A 23092-nucleotide genomic window follows, 5' to 3' on the forward strand; every position below is an offset into this window, starting at 1 on the left:
TAGTCTTATCTTTGCGGGCTATACTCAGCTTTGTCTCAGGATGGTAAGTTGGTGGTTGAAGATATCCCTCCAGTGGTGTGGGGGCTGTGCTTTGGCAAAGTGGGTGGGGTTATATCCTTCCTGTTTGGCCCTGTCCGGGGTGTCCTCGGGTGGGGCCACAGTGTCTCCTGACCCCTCCTGTCTCAGCCTCCAGTATTTATGCTGCGGTAGTTTATGTGTCGGGGGCTGGGGTCAGTTTGTTATATCTGGAGTACTTCTCCTGTCCAATTCGGTGTCCTGTGTGAATCTAAGTGTGCGTTCTCTAATTCTCTCCTTCTCTCTCTCGGAGGACCTGAGCCCTAGGACCATGCCCCAGGACTACCTGACATGATGACTCCTTGCTGTCCCCAGTCCACCTGGCCGTGCTGCTGCTCCAGTTTCAACTGACCTGAGCCCTAGGACCATGCCCCAAGACTACTTGACATGATGACTCCTTGCTGTCCCCAGTCCACCTGGCCGTGCTGCTGCTCCAGTTTCAACTGTTCTGCCTTATTATTATTCGACCATGCTGGTCATTTATGAACATTTGAACATCTTGGCCATGTTCTGTTATAATCTCTACCCGGCACAGCCAGAAGAGGACTGGCCACCCCACATAGCCTGGTTCCTCTCTAGGTTTCTTCCTAGGTTTTGGCTTTTCTAGGGAGTTTTTCCTAGCCACCGTGCTTCTACACCTGCATTGCTTGCTGTTTGGGGTTTTAGGCTGGGTTTCTGTACAGCACTTTGAGATATCAGCTGATGTACGAAGGGCTATATAAATAAATTTGATTTGATTTGATTTGATTTGATCATGAGGCATGTTTCCTTCCCCTCCTCTTCTTCCCCCATCCCCCGCTCCTGCTCCCCCCCCAGCCACAGACGCATATGACCTCTGACGGGCCGGGCACTCCCGCCACAGGTGTGCTGACGAGCCACACCCATGGCATGTCTTAGGCTTGTCACAATCCCTCGCCTCGTGATCCTCAGATCCACAAAATCTGCATTTTCTCATGCTGCACGAGGCGAAAATGTGTCCATAGGCCATACAGTGCCTGCAAAATGGGGGCTGACGTGCATAAAACAAAGTCCCCTGTCAGCCCCAAGGGAGAACATAGCAGGAGGATGAAGGTATCCACCATGTCCCTTTGGGTCCTCCCTGAGGAGGGCCTGGAAACCTCTCCTCCCATTCCAAAACCCAAGGGAGTCTTTGAGGTGCCTAGCTGAGGAAACGTTATCCATGTATCTCCCCAGAAAAGCCCTCACCTCTTCATCCTTAACGTAAGGGTTATACATGTTAACAGTCACAACCCTAAAGTTATTCTTCGCCAGACTTGATATTTCGTAGTGGCACATCGGCCTCTCACCTCCCACTGCTCTTGCCCTTCTAAGGATATCATCATGCTTTTCTTCAGAATATAACGCGACGTCGTATGCTCCCTCCAACGAGTTGCCTTGGAAACAAAACACGTCCTTCACCGTCAGCTTTAGAATCCCCATCAATATAATTCTTCCAAAAGATTCTCGTCCTAACGGCTCCAACTCCTTTTCCTTCCAAGCAAAACGAATCGTGTTAGCCAGCCCAATCCCAGGGATCGACCGTGATGATGTATTTAGCACCATCTCCGCAAGGAGAATGGCGCTCGTTCTTTTCTCTTCCGATACAAGAAAAAACTAAAATCCAAAAGTGACCGCAACTGACTGGTGCAAACTACACAGAGACAGGGACAATCACCCACGAAATGCAAAGCGAAATACAGGCTACCTAAATACGGTTCCCAATCAGCGACAACGAGAAGCACCTGACTCTGATTGAGAACCGCCTCAGGCAGCCAACCTATATAACACACACACACCCCTAATCAACTACAATCCCAAACACTACAAACCCCAATACGAAAAAACAATACATAACCCCATGTCACACCCTGGTCTGACTAACTAATTAACTAAAACACACAATAGTAAGACCAAGGCGTGACAGGGCCGAATACTTTCGCAAGGCACTGTATATTCTCAGTGAGGAACAAAGGCAAAGCTTCTGATCAGAGGAAAACATGTTGTAATCAAAAATAATAATCTGTTCAGTTTGAAGATGAGCACGGCTGACCAGAACTCCATTCAAGTTACAATTAAAGAAATACCTGAATAAGCAGATGATAGTGTTGTGGCTGTGTTTCTGGCTAAAGCTGGATGTATGGTGGTGAGATGAGTGATGAGGCGCATGATAAGATACAAGGGTCAACTTACAAACTGCAGCACCCTTCATTCCTATAACACGGTCTGTAAAGATGGGCCCTCACTGGATCAAAGTATTGTATGATGGACATGGTCCTGAGCGTAGTCAGGACTAGCTGACACAATCCCACACTAGAGGGGGTCAGGAGATGGTAGAGTACAGTCCTACTACACTGGACAACATAAGGTGCTTTTTCACACTACGTGCAGGACAACGATCCTGTCCCCCTGAGTAAGGTGGACGTATCACATATCTCAGATGAAATGACTGAACTTGAGAATGAGGTTGAAGAGGATAATTCCTTGCCTCCCAAGGACAAAGACGGAGTGAATGAAACATTGGAGCTGGTACCTGGGGAGTCGGAGTCTGCAAGAGTGACCTCTCATTCCAAGGATAAGAAGAAGAATAAGAGGAAAAATACTCAAATGAAGCTGGGCCCAATAGAAAACCTTGAGGTTCATAAGAGGACCCGAAGGCGGTGTAACTCTGGGGAATACAAAAGAAGGCAGACAGACATCAATGCTGGCCTTCATTCAAACAATCCGGAATCAACATACATCCAAGCGTCCCAGGTTACCAAGCTCCCCATCAGAGTCTGGAGTTAGGTCACCTGCAGAAAGAAAGGCTGATATGTAGGATGTAATTCTGGGAGAAGTGGAGAGTGGAGTCCCCCTTATTAGCCATCCAGACTGAAATCATTGATGAGGGATTAAAATAATCTATATATCAGAACCTATACTATCTGGTTCAGATAAGGACATTCTGTGTATGTGAGCATAACTTCTGTAGCTAACATGACTTTTCAAGAGAATGAGCAATCTGCTAATAATTACATTTCAATGCCAACTCTTGATACCCCCAAAAAAAACGCTTTCGAGACAGAAACTCAGTTTCTGATTGCTCAGTTAACCCAGGTATTAGAAAACATTGTACCATGAAACTTTTTCAAACCGTCAACCAGGCTAAAATACTCTGGGACCCTCATTCCAAGCCTAGAAGAATATTGTGAGGTCATCTGAATATTCATAGTATTATTTATAAGAGTGAACAGGTAGAACATCTATTGATTTTTTCTGTTTCTCTGAGACATGCCTGAAGAAATCTTCTCCTATTTTTCCCTTTATTGTCCCTGGATATTCCATATTCAGGAGGGACAGGGGAGAGGGCAGAGGGGGTGGATTGTGTATGTCCATGAAAGACTTTAAATGTAATTGTATCATATGGAAACACTCCAATGACATTGAATGTATGGGGCTGAATGTCTTACTCACCCCTCATATGTCTTTCATTGTTATTGGATTATATCGACCACCAACATCGGATATCTCGCTTTATTACCATCTAAATGCCATGCTTAAAGAATGTGATCAGAAGAAGGAGATTATCTGGGTGATTCCAAAATAAACTGGGAAATAAAACTTGCAGGAAAAATCGCAGAGATCACAGATTATTTCAGCCTGACTCAAATAATACAAGATTCAACCAGAGTAACACAGTAATCTCAGACTCAAATTGATCTGGTGTTTACTAACAGACCTGATCAAATAATTAAGTCCAGTAACTTACCTACTGGCATATGTGACCTCAATGTTACATCGGTGGTTAGAAAGCTCACTAGAACGAGATTTAAGAACCATATTAATGTTCAACAGTACGATAACAAAATGCAGAAAAGTGAGCAAAGTAAAACTACGATGCAACCAGAAGTCAATTTGACTGGTCTGATCTGTTAAGCAACGAAGACCCAGAGTCTGGATACAGCACAGTTCTGTCAGCTATTAAAGTGGATACCTCTTTTACTAGGACATTTCAACGTAAGCCAAGACGGAAAACCTCTCTACCAATCCTCAACGAGGACGACTGGAGGCAGACGAGAGAACAAGATTCTTCCTTGAAAAAAGCATTGAGGTCTCGTAATAATGATGACAGACATATATTTGCATCACTGAGAAGTAAGGTGGTTAGGAATATAAAAAAGCAAAAGCAGAGATCTTTCTCAGAGTGATCAATGATGCAAATTTAAATGGCAATGTGATTTGGGAAAAGCTCAACAAACTAACAGGGAGAGGAGCTGAAAAGTACAAAAAAACATCCTGAATTCAAGGTTAATGGGATTCTAATTCAAGACTTGAATTTCATATCCTTTAACAATTTATTTGTTGACTCTGTCAGGGAACTGGCTCAGAGATGTTCAACCAAGGTCACAGTTCTCACTCCCATAGATAATAATAAACCAATATTCAGAATTCCTGAAATCTCAGTGTCAGCAGTGGAGAGTATTATTAGCTTCTTCAGGAGCTCTAGAACAAAATATGTATTTGGTCTAGACATTGTATTCCTGAAGCGACACAAGTTAATCTAGTTAATCTGTCCAACAAGTATGGGTTCTTTCCCAATGGTGGGAAGTCTGCTGCAGTGATACCTGTCTTAAAATCTGGTGGCCAAACACTGGTGAAAAATTACCGACCTTTTAGCATTCTTGCAGTGCTATCAAAATTAACTGAAAGATGGGTGTTTGATCATCTGACTGATCACCTCATTCTCCACACATCAAATGCAATTTGGATTCAGAACTAACCGTTCTACTGAAACAGCCAATTGCTATTTTCTGGAGTGAATTAAATCTAAACTGAACATATAGTTGAAGTCCAAGTTTACATACACCCAGGTTGGAGTAATTAAAACTCATTTTCAATCACTCCACAAATTTCTTGTTAACAAACTATAGTTTTGGCAAGTCGGTTAGGACAGCTACTTTGTGCATGACATAAGTAATCTTTCCAACAATTGTTTACAAACAGATTATTTCACTTATAATTCACTGTATCACAATTCCAGTGAGTCAGATTACAGTTTACATACACTAAGTTGACTGTGCCTTTAAACAGCTTGGAAAATTGCAGACAATTATGTTATGGCTTTAGAAGCTTCTAATTTACTTCATTTGAGTCAATTGGAGGTGTACCTGTGGATGATTTCAAGGTCAACCTTCAAACTCAGTGCCTCTTTGCTTGACATAATGGAAACATCAAAAGACCTCAACAAGTCTGCTTCATCTTTGGGAGAAATTTCCAAACACCTGACGGTACCACATTCATCTGTACAAACAAATAGTATCCAAGTATAAACACCATGGGACCATGCACCCGTCATACCGCTCAAGAAGGTGACACGTTCTGTCTCCTAGAGATTAACATACTTTGTTGCGAAAAGTGCAAATCAATCCCAGAACAACAGCAAAGGACCTTGTGAAGATGCTGGAGGAAACAGGTACAAAGTATCTATATCCACAGTAAAACGAGTCCTATATCGATGTAACCTGAAAGGCCGCTCAGCAGGGAAGATGCCACTGCTCCGAAACCGTGAAAAATAGCCAGACTAAGGTTTGTAACTGCACATGGGGACAAAGATCGTACTTATTGGAGAAATGTCTTCTGGTCTAATGAAACAAAAATAGAACTGTTTGGCCATGATGACCATTGTTATATTTGGAGGAAAAAGGGGGAGACTTGCAAGCCGAAGAATACCATCCCAACCATGAAGCATGGGGGTGGCAGCATCATTGTTGTGGGGGTGCTTTGCTGAGGGAGGGACCGATGCACCTCACAAAATAGATGGCATAATGAAGGACGAACTTTATGTGGATATATTGAAGCAACATCTCCATCTCAAGACATCAGTCAGGAAGTTAAAGCTTGGTTGCAAATGGGTCTTCCAAATGAAATCTCGCCAGATGAAATCTCGCTTCTTGTGACGGCCGGCCGCCCAACAACCTGCCCGCTTGACCCTATCCCCTCCTCTCTTCTCCAGACCATTTCCGGAGACCTTCTCCCTTACCTCACCTCGCTCATCAACTCATCCCTGACCGCTGGCTACGTCCCTTCCGTCTTCAAGAGAGCGAGAGTTGCACCCCTTCTGAAAAAACCTACACTCGATCCCTCCGATGTCAACAACTACAGACCAGTATCCCTTCTTTCTTTTCTCTCCAAAACTCTTGAACGTGCCGTCCTTGGCCAGCTCTCCCACTATCTCTCTCAGAATGACCTTCTTGATCCAAATCAGTCAGGTTTCAAGACTAGTCACTCAACTGAGACTGCTCTTCTCTGTATCACGGAGGCGCTCCGCACTGCTAAAGCTAACTCTCTCTCCTCTGCTCTCATCCTTCTAGACCTATCGGCTGCCTTCGATACTGTGAACCATCAGATCCTCCTCTCCACCCTCTCCGAGTTGGGCATCTCCGGTGCGGCCCACGCTTGGATTGCGTCCTACCTGACAGGTCGCTCCTACCAGGTGGCGTGGCGAGAATCTGTCTCCTCGCCACGCGCTCTCACCACTGGTGTCCCCAGGGCTCTGTTCTAGGCCCTCTCCTATTCTCGCTATACACCAAGTCACTTGGCTCTGTCATAACCTCACATGGTCTCTCCTATCATTGCTATGCAGACGACACACAATTAATCTTCTCCTTTCCCCCTTCTGATGACCAGGTGGCGAATCGCATCTCTGCATGTCTGGCAGACATATCAGTGTGGATGACGGATCACCACCTCAAGCTGAACCTCGGCAAGACGGAGCTGCTCTTCCTCCCGGGGAAGGACTGCCCGTTCCATGATCTCGCCATCACGGTTGACAACTCCATTGTGTCCTCCTCCCAGAGCGCTAAGAACCTTGGCGTGATCCTGGACAACACCCTGTCGTTCTCAACCAACATCATGGCGGTGGCCCGTTCCTGTAGGTTCATGCTCTACAACATCCGCAGAGTACGACCCTGCCTCACACAGGAAGCGGCGCAGGTCCTAATCCAGGCACTTGTCATCTCCCGTCTGGATTACTGCAACTCGCTGTTGGCTGGGCTCCCTGCCTGTGCCATTAAACCCCTACAACTCATCCAGAACGTCGCAGCCCGTCTGGTGTTCAACCTTCCCAAGTTCTCTCACGTCACCCCGCTCCTCCGCTCTCTCCACTGGCTTCCAGTTGAAGCTCGCATCCGCTACAAGACCATGGTGCTTGCCTACGGAGCTGTGAGGGGAACGGCACCGCAGTACCTCCAGGCTCTGATCAGGCCCTACACCCAAACAAGGGCACTGCGTTCATCCACCTCTGGCCTGCTCGCCTCCCTACCACTGAGGAAGTACAGTTCCCGCTCAGCCCAGTCAAAACTGTTCGCTGCTCTGGCCCCCCAATGGTGGAACAAACTCCCTCACGACGCCAGGACAGCGGAGTCAATCACCACCTTCCAGAGACACCTGAAACCCCACCTCTTCAAGGAATACCTAGGATAGGATAAAGTAATCCTTCTCACCCCCCTTAAATGATTTAGATGCACTATTGTAAAGTGGCTGTTCCACTGGATGTCAGAAGGTGAATTCACCAATTTGTAAGTCGCTCTGGATAAGAGCGTCTGCTAAATGACTTAAATGTAAATGTAAATGAAAATGACCTCAAGCATACTTCCAAAGTTGTGGCAAAATGGCGAACTCTAGGGGCGCAATTTCATTTTTGGATGAAAAACGTTCCCGTTTTAAACAAGATATTTTGTCACAAAAAGATGCTCGACTATGCATATAATTGCTACTGTTCGAAAGAAAACACTCTGACGTGTCCAGAAATACAAATATCTTCTCTGTGCGTGCCCTTTAACGTGAGCTTCAGGCAAAACCAAGATGACATGGCATCCAGGAAATGACAAGGATTTTTGAGGCTCTGTTTGTCATGATCTCCTTATATGGCTGTGAACGCAAGAGGAATGAGTCTGCCCTTTCTGTCGTTTCCCCAAGGTGTCTGCAGCATTGTGACGTATTTGTAGGCAGATCATTGGAAGATTGACCATAAGAGACCACATTTACCACGTGTCCACCCGGTGTCCTGCGCCGAAATTGGTGCGCAAAAGTCACCTGCCAGTATTTTTCCAAACAATACACAGAGTAAAGCAAGCTTCCACGAACTGCATGTCAATGAAGAGATATGTGAAAAAACACCTTGAGGACTGATTCCAAACAACGTTTGCCATGTTTCGGTCGATATTATGTAGTTAATCCGGAAAAAGTTTTACGTTGTAGGTGACTGCATTTTCGGTTCGTTTCTGTAGCCAGGCGCAATGTAGAAAACGGAACGATTTCTCCTACACACAGAAGCTTTCAGGAAACACTGCGCATTTGGTGTGTAACTGAGAGTCTCCTCATTGAAAACATCAGAAGCTCTTCAAAGGTAAATGATTTTATTTATTTGGTTATCTGGTTTTTGTGAAAATGTTGCGTGCTACATGTTATTCAAAATGCATTGCTAGCTTTGCATACTCTTACACAAATTAGTCCATTTCTATGGTTCAAAAGCATATTTTGAAAATCTGAGATGACAGTGTTGTTAAGAAAAGGCTAAGCTTGAGAGCAGATGCATTATTTTCATTTTATTTGCGATTTTCAGAAATCGTTAACGTTACATTATGCTAATGAGCTTCAGGCTATAACTGTATACAGGGTTTTTTCATAGCCAAACGTGAACAAAACAGAGTGATTTGTCCTACACAAATAATATTTTTTTGAAAAACTGCACATTTGCTATGTAACTGAGAGTCTCCTCATTGAAAACATCCGAAGCTCTTCAAAGTTAATGATTTTATTTATTTGGTTATCTGGCTTTTGTGAAAATGTTGCGTGCTACATGCTACACAAAATGCTATGCTAGCTTTGCATACTCTTACACAAATTAGTCAATTTCTATGGTTCAAAAGCATATTTTGAAAATCTGAGATGACAGTGTTGTTAAGAAAAGGCTAAGCTTGAGAGCAAACGCATTATTTAAATTTTATTTGCGATTTTCAGAATTCGTTAACGTTGCGTTATGCTAATGAGCCTGAGGCTTTAGTCACAATCCCGGATCCGGGATGGGGAGTTTCAAGAAGTTAAGGACAACAAAGTCAAGGTATTGGAGTGGCCATCACAATGCCCTGACCTCAATCCCATAGAAAATTTGTGCGCAGAACTTAAAAAGCGAGTGCGAGCAACGAGGACCACAAACCTGACTCAGTTACACAAGCTCTGTCCGGAGGAAATTCACCCGCTTATTGTGGGAAGCTTGTGGAAGGCTACCCAAAACCTTTGACCCAAGTGAAACAATTTAAAGGCAACGCTACCAAATACTAATTGAGTGTATGTAAACTTCTGACACACTGGGAATGTGAGGATAGAAATTAAAGCTGAAATAAATCATTCTCTACTATTATTCTGAGATTTCACATTCTTAAAATAAAGTGATGATGAACTGACCTAAGACAGGCAATTTTTACTCGGATTAAATGTCAAGAATTGAGAAAATCAGAGTTTAAATGTATTTGGCTAAGGTGTATGTAAACTTCCGACTTCAACTCTAGGTGGTGAAGTCGGCATAGTCTTTTTGGATCTTGAAGTCATTAGTTGGATGTATTCCTTTCTGATAAATAGAAGTGAAAGGGTTTGGGGGACACTCAGCCGGACACTCTTTACTATACCATTGGTGTCCCACAAGGGTCAATATTAGGCCTCCTTTACTGTCTATATAAATTATCTCTTGCTTGCCCACAAGTTAAAATGCAGATGATACAGTTCTGTATGTGCACTCATAAAATAGGCAATTGGTTGTAAACAAGTTAACGTCAGCTATGTTTCTAAATGGATGACTAATTATTCCCTGCATTTAAATATCGACAAGACTCTTTGTATGGACTTCTCTAAGAAATCCATTGATTCTTCCCAACGAGCTGTTGTTGTTAATGGGGAGAATCCGAAAGTAGTGCCTAACTTCAGGTATCTTGGTGTCATTTTGGACTCCAACTTGACATTTAAGACACATGTGAAGAAGGTGGTTAGCACGGTTAAGTTTGGATTATCCAACTTTAGGCTTACAAGACCTTTCCTTCCTCTGGAGGCCGCCAAACTATATATGCATACATATATATGCAATGATCTTCTCACATCTGAGATATTATCTCACATGCTGGGCACACTCAATTGAAACCAATTGAATCACTCTACAAACAAACACTTAAGATTTTTGATAATAAACCAAACAGTTACCACCATTGTCACATAATTTTCAAACGCAGTTCATTTAGTCTGGATAGCTTTAAGCAGCATGTAGATGCAAGCCTTGTCTTTAAGATCCTGTATGGTCTTGCACCTCCACCTCTATGCCGGCATATCATGGTCAAGGAAAGCACCTCCAGGATATCAAGGACAGTAACTAGAGGTGATTGTGTTGATCCTTTTCGACACAGTTAAATAGGCCAATCGGCCTTCTCTGTTAGAGCTACAATATACTGGAATGCAATGCCCATGGACTTGCACTGATTATTGTACTTTTAAATTTGAATTGAAAACATGGCTAAAATCTATCCAAATCTGTACACATGAGTTATCTGTGATTCCTCATACGTAATACAACAGTTGACAATAGTGTTGTTGTTGTCGTTAGAATGACATATTATATATTAATGGACGTAATATATTTGTATTTTCTATTGTTTTAGTGATTATGTGTATTGTGGTTGTGTAATTGTCTTCAGCTGCCCTGGGACTACAGGTGCAAATTAGCTTTGACTAACACCGGTATATTTACATGGATGTTGTGTTATTGTAATATTGATGTTGAGTAATGCGCATTGTTCCCTTTCAATAAAGAAACAAACAAACAAGTAGCCACCCTTTGACTTAATGACAGCTTTGCACACTATTGGCATTCTCTCAACCAGCTTCATGAGGTAGTCACCTGGAATGTATTTCAATTAACAGGTGTGAAAAATTAATGTAATTAATGCATTTGAGCCATTCAGTTGTGTTGTGACAAGGTAGGCGTGGTATACAGAAGATAGCCCTATTTGGTAAAAGACCGAAGATGAATCAGCAGTCCATCATTAGTGAACTGACGGAAAACTTCAAAAACTTTAAAAGTTTTGTCAAATGCAGTCGCAAAAACCATTAAGCACTATGATGAAACTGGCTCTCATGAAGACCTCCAGAGGAAAATGAAGACCCAGAGTTACCTCTGCTGCAGAGGATAACTTCATTAGAGTTACCAGCTTCAGAAATTTCAGCCCAAATAAATGCTTCACAGAATTCAAGTATAAGACACATCTCAACGTGAATCAGGCCTTCATGGTCGAAATGCTGCAAAGAAACCACTATCAAATGAAACCAATAATAAGAAGAGACTTGCTTGGGCCAATAAACACGAGCAATGGACATTAGTCTGATGAGTCCAAATTTGAGATTTTTGGTTCCAATCGACTTGTCTTTGTGAGATGCAGAGTAGGTGAACGGATGATCTCTGCATGAGTGGTTCCCACCGTAAAGCATAGAGGAGGAGGTGTGATGGTGTGGGGGTGTTTTGCTGGTGACAGTCTGTAAATTACAGTGCCTTGCGAAAGTATTCGGCCCCCTTGAACTTTGCGACCTTTTGCCACATTTCAGGCTTCAAACATAAAGATTTAAAACTGCATTTTTTTGTGAAGAATCAACAACAAGTGGGACACAATCATGAAGTGGAACGACATTTATTGGATATTTCAAACTTTTTTAACAAATCAAAAACTGAAAAATTGGGAGTGCAAAATTATTCAGCCCCTTTACTTTCAGTGCAGCAAACTCTCTCCAGAAGTTCAGTGAGGATCTCTGAATGATCCAATGTTGACCTAAATGACTAATGATGATAAATACAATCCACCTGTGTGTAATCAAGTCTCCGTATAAATGCACCTGCACTGTGATAGTCTCAGAGGTCCGTTAAAAGCGCAGAGAGCATCATGAAGAACAAGGAACACACCAGGCAGGTCCGAGATACTGTTGTGAAGAAGTTTATAGCCGGATTTGGATACAAAAAGATTTCCCAAGCTTTAAACATCCCAAGGAGCACTGTGCAAGCGATACTATTGAAATGGAAGGAGTATCAGACCACTGCAAATCTACCAAGACCTGGCCGTCCCTCTAAACTTCCAGCTCATACAAGGAGAAGACTGATCAGAGATGCAGCCAAGAGGCCCATGATCACTCTGGATGAACTGCAGAGATCTACAGCTGAGGTGGGAGACTCTGTCCATAGAACAACAATCAGTCGAATATTGCACAAATCTGGCCTTTATGGAAGAGTGGCAAGAAGAAAGCCATTTCTTAAAGATATCCATAAAAAGTGTTGTTTAAAGTTTGCCACAAGCCACCTGGGAGACACACCAAACATGTGGAAGAAGGTGCTCTGGTCAGATGAAACCAAAATTGAACTTTTTGGCAACAATGCAAAACGTTATGTTTGGCGTAAAAGCAACACAGCTCATCACCCTGACCACAACATCCCCACTGTCAAACATGGTGGTGGCAGCATCATGGTTTGGGCCTGCTTTTCTTCAGCAGGGACAGGGAAGATGGTTAAAATTGATGGGAAGATGGATGGAGCCAAATACAGGACCATTCTGGATGAAAACCTGATGGAGTCTGCAAAAGACCTGAGACTGGGATGGAGATTTTTCTTCCAACAAGACAATGATCCAAAACATAAAGCAAAATCTACAATGGAATAGTTCAAAAATAAACATATCCAGGTGTTAGAATGGCCAAGTCAAAGTCCAGACCTGAATCCAATCGAGAATCTGTGGAAAGAACTGAAAACTGCTGTTCACAAATGCTCTCCATCCAACCTCACTGAGCTCGAGCTGTTTTGCAAGGAGGAATGGGAAAAAATGTCAGTCTCTCGATGTGCAAAACTGATAGAGACATACCCCAAGCGACTTACAGCTGTAATCGCAGCAAAAGGTGGCGCTACAAAGTTTTAACTTAAGGGGGCTGAATAATTTTGCACGCCCAATTTTTCAGTTTTTGATTTGTTAAAAAAGTTTGAAATATCCAATAAATGTCGTTCCACTTCATGATTGTGTCCCACTTGTTGTTGATTCTTCACAAAAAATACAGTTTTATATCTTTATGTTTGAAGCCTGAAATGTGGCAAAAGGTCGCAAAGTTCAAGGGGGCCGAATACTTTCGCAAGGCACTGTATTTAGGATTCAAGTAACACTTAACCAGCATGGCAACCACAGCATTCTGCAGCGATACACCATCCCATTTGGTTTGCGTTAAGTGTTACTCTCATTTATTTTCCAACAGGGTAATGACCCAACACATCTCCAGGCTGTGTAAGGGCTTATTGACCAAGAAGGAGAGTGATGGAGTGCTGCATCAGATGACCTGGCCTCCACAATCACCCAACCTCAACCCAATTGAGATGGACCGCAGAGTGAAGGAAAAGCAGCCAACAAGTGCTATGCATATGTGGGAACTCCAAGACTTTTGGGAAAGCCTTCCAAGTGAAGCTGGTTGAGAGAATACAAAGCTGTCATCAAGGCAAAGGGTGGCTACTTTGACGAATCTCAAAAATAAAATATATTTTGATTTGTTTAACAACTTTTTGGTTACTACGTGATTCCATATGTGTTATTTCATATTAAACTAATGTTTTGTTTGGAATGAACACACAACACTATGTGTGGAGAAGAAAAGGCACAGCACACCAACATCAAAACCTCATCCCAACTGTAAAGTATGGTGGAGGGAGCATCATGGTTTGGGGCTGCTTTGCAGCCTCAGGGCCTGGACAGCTTGCTATCATTGACGGAACAATGAATTCTCAAGTTTATCAGGACATTTTGCAGGAGTTTGTAAGGCTATCTGTCTGCCAATTGAAGTTCAACAGAAGTTGGATGATGCAACAGGACAACGACCCAAAACACAGAAGTAAATCAACAACAGAATGACTTCAACAGAAGAAAATACGCATTCTGGACTGGCCCAGTCAGAGTCCTGACCTCAGCCCAATTTAAAATGACCGAGAGCAGATCACACTCGACATCCTAAGAATATTGCTGAACTGAAACAGTTTTGTAAAGATGAATGGTCCAAAATTCATCCTGACCGTTGTGCAGGTCTGATTCGCAACTACAGAAAAAGTTGGGTTGAGTTTTTGCTGCCAAAGGAGGGTCAACCAGTTATTAAATCCAAGGGTTCACATACTTTTCCACCCTGCACTGTGAATGTTTACACAGTGTGTTCAATAAAGACATAAAAACATATAATTGTTTGCTTGTTATTAGTTTAAGCAGACTGTGTTTGTCTACTGTTGTGACTTAGATGAAGGTCATATCAAATTGTATGACCACTTTATGCAGAAATCCCGATGATTCTAAGGGTTTCACATACTTTTTCATGCCACTGTATTTGCTGGATTCAGTGTTTTCCTGCAGTCAAAGCCTCCCAGCCGAGCCAAATGCCTAAACAAAATGAGATGTCAAAACACAAGAAAACAAAATATGGATATATCATTCCAGACCTTACAGGCCGCCGTCCGTCGATAAATCTAAAAATGAATCAAACAAACAAACAAGCAAACAAGCCGTCTGGTAAGTAGCGCACTACCACAAACCGATGCTGGCACTAAGACCAGACAGCATCAGATAGATGGCCTACAGAGAGAACTGTAGAACAGTACAGAGGGGCAATGTTTCGCCCGTTCGGATGCGTTCTCCTGTCAAAACTTTGAAGAAGCATGTTTTGTTTAACACTTTAATTTGTTACTACATGATTCCAAATGTGTTATTTCATAGTTTTCATGTGTTCACTATTATTCTACAAAGTAGAAAATAGTAAAAATAAAGAAAAACCTCTTGAAAAATTGGGACACCAATCATTCCCTCGAGGAGTTGCCCACCCCTGGTGGAGCCCAAGCTGTTTGGATGCTACCGTCAGAAGTTTGCAAATTGGCTGTACCGACTTCAGACGAGTCCCAAGACGTTTGTGGAGGTCATACAGCAAAACAGAGAACACCATCATGTTCGTTAGAGTCTCGCCTTTCCATGTCGAGGTCATGTAGGCCAATCCATTAGGAAGCTACAGACGATTTTGTGAGAAGACCATTTTCCGGGATGTCTCATGGTCTGACAAACACCTAAAAACTGACACCTTTCGCTGCAGATGCAGAAGTGCAACATCTGACGATGTGGTGTTTTGAGATGAGTGCAATGCAAAAAAACAGATATCACTATGCTCATGAACTATGCTAATTCAATTTCAGTGAGGGCGCGGACATCGACTCAATTATCAAAGTCTGAGGGATAATTGCCCTCTTGCACAAATCACACAAAGGTTGTGTTTTCTCAAACTGCAAAGAGATTGCACAACACTTTATGTCTAATATAAGTGTCCATAGGTAGAGGCTTAGAGTACAAATTTTCAGGCCAGGTGAAGAGACTAGCAAGACTAGTTTCAGATGTGGTTTGCCTCATATCAACCTCTAAATAAATATATAGATTGCAATGAAAAATCAAAATCAAATGCAACAGTCAGTATCTGGTGTGGCCACCATTAAGTACTGCAGTGCATCTCCCCCTCATGGACTGTACCAAATTTGCCAGTTCTTGCTATGAGATGTTACCCCACTCTTCCACCAAGGCACCTGCAAGTACCCTCACCCTCCGATCCAATAGGTCCCAGACGTGCTCAATGGGATTGAGATCCGGGCTCTTAGCTGGCCATGGCAGAACACTGACATTCCTGTCTTGCAGGAAATCATGCACAGAACGAGCAGTATGGCTGATGGCATTGTCATGCTGGAGGGTCATGTCAAGATGAGCCTGCAGAATGGGTACCACATGAGGGAGAAGGATGTCTTTCCTATAATGCACAGTGTTGAGATTGCCTGCAATGACAGCAAGCTCAGTCCGATGATGTTGTGACACACGCCCCAGACCATGACGAATACCATGGTGGCACTGTCTGAAAGTATGCAAACAAGTTTGATAAATTGTTAGAACAATTAAGCAGGATAATTGTATACTATTAATTATTTATACTGACTCAGAGCTATGGAAATATATTTTTATTTATTTATATTTTATTTAACCTTTATTTAACCAGGTAGGCAAGTTGAGAACAAGTTCTCATTTACAATTGTGACCTGGCCAAGATAAAGCAAAGCAGTTCGACACATACAACGACACAGAGTTACACATGGAGTAAAACAAACATACAGTCAATAATACAGTATAAACTAGTCTATATACGATGTGAGCAAATGAGGTGAGATAAGGGAGGTAAAGGCAAAAAAAGGCCATGGTGGCAAAGTAAATACAATATAGCAAGTAAAACACTGGAATGGTAGATTTGCAATGGAAGAAGTACTGAAGTTAAAGAGTTCACAAAGAGTTCACAAACGTTTAATGTTGCAACCCATTTTCAAAGTGTCTTTCAAAGTGGTCGAGTTTTTAGCCACCAATAAAAAACATGCACTATGTGGACACCACTTCAAATAAGTGAATTTGGCAATTTAAGCCACACAAGTTGCAGACAAGTGTATACAATTGAGCACACATCCATGCAATCTACAAAGACAAACATTGGCAGTAGATTGGCCCGTACTGAAGAGCTCAGTGACTTTCAAAGTGGCACCAACGTAAGGTGCTACCTTTTCAACGAGTCAGTTAGTCAAATGTATGCCCTGCTAGAGCTGCCACGGGCAACTGTAAGTGCTGTTTTTGTGATGTGGAAACATCTAGGAGCAACACATGCTCAGCCCCGAAGTGGTAGGCCAGGGAAGCTCACAGAATGGGAAGGTAGAATGCTGAAGTGCGTAGCGTGTAAAAATCGACTCTCCTCGGTTGCAACACTCACAAACTAATTCCAAACTGCCTCTGGAAGCAATGTCAGCACAATAACTGTTAGTCAGGAGGTAAATTAAATGGGTTTCCGTGGCCAAACAGTTGCACACAATTCGAAGATTGCCTTGAGCAATGCCAGTGGTGTAAAGCTCACGGCTATTGGACTCTGGAGAAGAGGAAACACGTTCTCTACAGTGATGAAGCACGCTTCATGATCTGGCAGTCCGATGGATTAATATGGATTTGGCAGATGCCAGAAGAACGCTACCTGCCCCAATGCATAATGCCAACTTTAAAGTTTGCTGGTTGAGGAAAAATGGTCTTTGCTGTTTTTCAAGCCAACTGCGAGCCAGGCCTAATCGCACAAAGTCAGTGCCCAACCTCAATAATGATCTTGTGACTGAATGGAAGCCAGTCCCCGCAGCAATGTTCCAACATCGGGAGGAAAGCTGGGGGCTATTTCAGCGGCAAAGGGGGGACCAATCCATATTAATGCCCATGATATTGGAATGAGATGTTCGATGAGCAGGTGTTTTTTGGGCCATGGAGTGTATTTGGTTATCTGCACCCCAAGAAGAACTGCTAGTGGGTCTTGACCCCTTTTTGGAAACAAATTCTCTGGAACTGATTATGAACTCAGATGTTTTGTTGATTTCATACTTGTTTACAATTGTTTTAGAACTTGTAGAGCCTTCCACCGTATATCAGAGAGGTTTCACACTTGTTTTGAAAGGATCTCAAATAGTTTGTTAAACAAACAGAACACAACAGACAAAGACATACACAATGACGGATGTTAACTTATTTCATTTATTAATGATGGAATAATCAGCTCTGAACAGGAGCTAATGTCAACATATTTGATTTAAACAAATTTTTCTCCTTCCCCTATCAACGCCCATCTCATTTTCCACCCGCTGCTGGGGCTGGGGCTGGAGCTGCAGCAGGTGTTGCGAGGCTGGCCAATAGGAAGGGCAGGAGGGCCATCAAGGCAGAGTTACCTTGAGAAGGCTGCGCATAAGGGAAGTAGGGTGGGTACTGAGGCTGCTGATAGGGGTAAAACCTTCCCAAACCACGGCCATAACCCCTGTACCTCTGTAGAGAGAGAGAGAGAGAGAGAGAGAGAGAGGAGAGAGAGAGAGAGATTGATAAATTGTTCTGAGCTCAAACAAACTAGTAATCATATTCAAATAGTAGACCGTACTATAGTACTCTAATAGACAGAATACCTAACAGATAGTACTAAATATTACTGCACCTCATTGCTAGCTGAGCGCTCCTCTCGATCATGTTCCTCAGACACCTGCACACACAAACAAAATCCCAGGATGAATGCTATTATGGTATAAAGTAATCAACACTCAAAGTGTGAACTTTAGTCCATCATATTGTAATAATTCAGATATTGTCATATTCCAATGCAATGCAATCTGTGGAAACAGCAATCTCTTGATGTATTGATGTGTAAATTGAAGGCTTGATGTTGTATTTCAAGAATTCTTACAGGAATGGAAGAACAAAGTCCAATCAGGCACATCACTAGGAATAGTAGTTTCATGGTCACCACAGAGTTCTTGAAATGAAAAAGACATACAGTGAATTCAAAGCTAGACACGCATGACTAAACTCCACTACAGTGTTCTTTGAAGCTCTTACCTGTTCAAGTGAAGATGTAAAATGCTTTAAAAGTATTCAACTTGAGACTAATGCTGTATTGTAACTTAACAGCAAAAATCTGCTTTTTATAGACCATTTCATTCCACTGTCAACCAATGAGCTTTCAGTCCCATGATCAATGGTGTGTCCTGGAGATGTGAAATGTGATGAAATTAGACATTTGGTGTGTCATTCTACAAATCTGTATATATCCATAGTGCCAACAGAGAACAATAGCTCATCAGTATTAGGAAACTTATGCTAAGTTGACAGGTTTTGAAACTGTTGATGATTTATACCCTTGTTTTTTGGGCATTGCGGAGGATAAATGAACACATTTAATTGTAATGTACATTTTTAATTTCTCAACTTATACAGCACAGCTCAAGTACCAGACTTTATTTTGATTTCTCCTATCATGCAATATAATGTACAACACTTTTTTAAATATCTCAAATCACACAATGTAATGTATCACACTTTGTATAGATTTCTCACAATTTCCATAAACTTAATGAGGATTTATTTGAGGACTGGATAGACATACAATTCAGCTTGAAATATAAATGTGTTTATTAAACAAAAATGCATAAAGGAATCACACTTCATAGTCGATGTCTGGGAGTTCCATGAAATACCTGATTGACAGAAAAGCAAATTAATGAATTTATAGGATATACATTGTACTTATGATGTTTGGGGAATACAGTGTTGGGAAAAGTGCCCAATTTTCGTACTTGAGTAAAAGTAAAGATACTTTAATAGAAAATGGCTCAATTTTAAGTAAAAGTCACTCAGTAAAATACTGCTTGAGTAAAAGTCTAAAAGTATTTGGCTTTAAAAATACTTAAGTATTAAAATAATTGTAATTGCTAAAATATACTTAAGTATCAAACGGAATGTGTGATAGAAATGGATTTTCCTTGTTCTGAAAACACATGCAGTACCATTGTTTTGCAAACAAACACCCACTTCACTCCCCACCTATGAACGTTGCCAAATCATCATGGGAAGTACTTGATTGTAGAATTAAGTAGGCTTATGATTACAAGTTAAACTGAGTCACCAGCTTAAACAGTATAATATGCAACTCAATCCCCACCTTGCCACGACAAATGTCCAACTTTTGTAACTTACTGAATGTATATGTTGCCCCAAGCAAAAATGTTTATTTCAGATCCTTTTTATAAATTCAGACATTTTTAAGACATCGGTTACTTTAGAGAAGTAAACTAATATTCATTATAAAATATATAGTTCCCTTCTTTAGTACACTCATCCGAGCTCCTGTCAAACTGCCATTGTAGGGCTCTTTCTGTTGACAAACTGGCATTGCGGAACTCAAGGTCAATTAACCCATTACAGTCTAAGCCCTGTCTAAGCTGGGAGTGTGGTGTGGGTCGGGAGGGCTCTTCTAAGCTATTCATGTGTGGCATGTTTCGTCACAATATTGTCTTTTGAACATTTGTTTTGGACTGATGCCCGAGCATTCTACGAAATGTATCGACTATGAGCGCTGATTAAGATTTCATCAAAAGTGCATTACAGTGGTATGGAAATACAATGACATTCAAAAGGAGGCAAATATTTAGTAGGACATTTTTCCCCCATTATTTCAATGTCACCAGTGTGACTGTAAATGCGGTATAATGTTAGCTAGCTAGCTAAGATTGAGGGGAGGCCACCGGATTCTAGCTAGCTACTTTAGCAATGTCATCAAATATTCAGGCACCTAATTGAAATGTAGACTTAACATTAGTTAGCCTCTGTCCAGAATGACTGGGTTTATCAGAACTTTAGGGCACCACTATGGCGCTGCCGATAGAGAGCGGCTTGAGAACGTTCATAACAGTGGCATGACGTGACCGAGGGACGGAGGTGCAACCTATGAATTTGGTAATGTTTTAAGAAGGATCATTTTGCTATTTGATATTCATTTTTAAGGCCCCTTGAAGTATCAAAAAAATAATAATAATAATTTATTTAAAAAATGTATATGGTCTTATAGCAATAAGCCAATAAAAACTCAATAAATAACAGTTATACTACATGGAACAACAGATAGTCCCCCGATAAAAATCAAAAGGAAGTTTGTTCTGAAGAGTCTATCCAATAACTGAGAGACATAAGAAGGATCAGAAAACATTTCTTTTTAAATGTGATCTGATCTTCATCTAGGTCGCAACAATAGACAAACACAGTCTGTTAATAACACACAAACAATGATATGTTTTCATGTCTTCATTGAACACATCGTGTAAACATTCACAGTACAGGGTGAAAATGTATGTGAACCCTTGGATTTAATAACTGGTTGGCCCCCTTTTTCAGTAATAACCTCAACCAAACGTTTTCTGTAGATTGCGGATCAGACCTCCATTTAACGGTCAGGAGGAATTTGGACTATTCCTCTGTACAAAACTGTTACAGAGAGCAAAGCAAGCTCTCAGTTCAGCAATATTCATGGGATGTCTGGTGTGAACTGCTCTCTTGAGGTCATGCCACAGCACCTCAATCGGGTTGAGGTGAGGACTCTGACTGGGCCAGTCCAGAATGCGTATTTTCTTCTGTTGAAGTCATTCTGTTGTCGATTTACTTCTGTGTTTTGGGTCGCTGTCCTGTTGCATCACCCAACTTCTTTTGAGCTTCATTTGGCAGACAGATAGCCTGACATTCTCCTGCAAAATGTCTTGATAAAGTTGGGAATTCATTTTTATCCGGTAATAGCAAGCTGTCCAGGTCCTGAGGCAGCAAAGCAGCCCCAAACCATGATGCTCCCTCCACCATACGTTACAGTTGGGATGAGGTTTTGATGTTGGTGTGCTGTGCAGTTTTTTATCGACACATAGGGTTGTATGTTCCTTCCAAACAACTCATCTGTCCACAGAATATTTTGCCAGTAGCGCTGTGTTACATCCAGGTGGATTTTTGCAAACTCCAGACGTGCAGCAATGTTTTTTTGGACAACAGTGGCTTCTTCCGTGGTGTCCTCCCATGAACACCATTCTTGTTAATTGTTTTAACAAGAATGGTCAACAGATTTCGTCAACAGAGATGTTAGCATGTTCCAGAGATTTCTGTAAGTCTTCAGCTGATTCTTCTTAACGTCATTGAGCATTCTGCTCTGTGCTCTTGCAATCATCTTTGCAGGATGGCCACTCCTAGGGAGAGTAGCAACAGTTCTGAACTTTCTCCATTTATAGACAATTTGTCTTATCGTGGACTGATGAACATCAAGGCTTTTAGAGATACTTTTGTAACCCTGTACAGCTTTTTGCAAGTCAACAATTCTTAATCTTAGGTCTTCTGAGCCTCTATTGTTCAAGGCATGGTTCACATCAGGCAATGCTTCTTGTGAATAACAAACTCAAATTTTGTGAGTATTTTTTATAGGGCAGGGCAGCTCTATCCAACATCTCCAATCTCGTCTCATTGATTGGACTCCAGGTTAGCTGATAACTGACTCCAAATAGCTTTTGGAGAAGTCATTAGCCTCTGGGTTCACATATTGTTTCCAACCTACACAGTGAATGTTTAAATTATGTATTCAATAAAGACAAGAAAAATTCAATAATTTGTGTGTTATTAGTTTAATCAAACTATGTTTGTCTGTTGTTTTGACTTAGATGAAGATCAGATCAAATTTAATGACCAATTTTGCAGACAATTTTTCAGTGCATTTGGAAAGTATTCAGACCACTTGACCATTTCCAAATGTTGTTATCTTACAGCCTTATTCTAAAATGTATTAATTAAAACATTTTCCTCATCACGCTACACACAACACACCATAATGACCAAGTGATTAAAGGTTTTTAGAAAAAAAAAATCAAAATTACCTTATTTACATAAGTATTCAGACCCTTTCCATGAGACTCAAAATTGATCTTAGGTGCATCCTGTTTCCATTGATCATCCTTTAGATGTTTCAACAACTTGATTGGAGTCCACCTGTTCTAAATTCAATTGATTGGACATCATTTGGAAAGGCACACAGCTGTCTATAAAAGGTCCCACAGTTGACAGGGAATGTCAGAGCAAGAACCAAGCCTTGAGATCAAGGGACTTGTCTTTAAAGCACAGGGTCCCCAAGAACACAGTGGACTCTATCATTCTTAAATGAAAGAAGTTTGGAACAACCAAGACTCTTCCAAGAGCTGTCCGCACGGCGAAACTGAGCAATTGGTGGAGAAGGGCCTTGGTCAGGGAGGTGACCAAGAATCTGATGGTTAGATTTTTTTGTGGAGATGGGAACACCTTCCAGAAGGACAACCATCTCTGCAGCACTCCACCAATTAGGCCTTTATGGTAGAGTGGCCAGACGGAAGCCACTCCTCAGTAAAAGGCACATGACAGCACGCTTGGAGTTTGCCAAAAGGCACCTAAAGGACTCTCAGACCATGAGCAACAAGATTCTCTAGTCTGATGAAACCAAGATTGAACTCTTTGGCTTGAATGCCTAGCGACACATCTGGAGGAAACCTGGCACCATCCCTTCGGTGAAGCATGGTGGTGGCAGC

At 41.8% G+C, this 23092-nt stretch overlaps 1 long non-coding RNA gene across 1 annotated transcript; it reads right to left on the reverse strand.

Annotated features, from left to right (window-relative positions):
* Positions 1–17876: 17876 nt before the first annotated feature.
* LOC135506485 (uncharacterized) lies at positions 17877–18483 on the reverse strand. The gene is made up of 3 exons (XR_010450512.1): positions 18421–18483; positions 18175–18219; positions 17877–18011 (listed from the first exon to the last, which is right to left on the reverse strand). It is a non-coding gene; the product is annotated as an uncharacterized LOC135506485 (long non-coding RNA).
* Positions 18484–23092: the final 4609 nt, after the last annotated feature.

The sequence above is a fragment of the Oncorhynchus masou genome, chromosome 20, assembly GCF_036934945.1.
Source record: "Oncorhynchus masou masou isolate Uvic2021 chromosome 20, UVic_Omas_1.1, whole genome shotgun sequence".
Classification (NCBI taxonomy): Eukaryota; Metazoa; Chordata; class Actinopteri; order Salmoniformes; family Salmonidae; genus Oncorhynchus; species Oncorhynchus masou.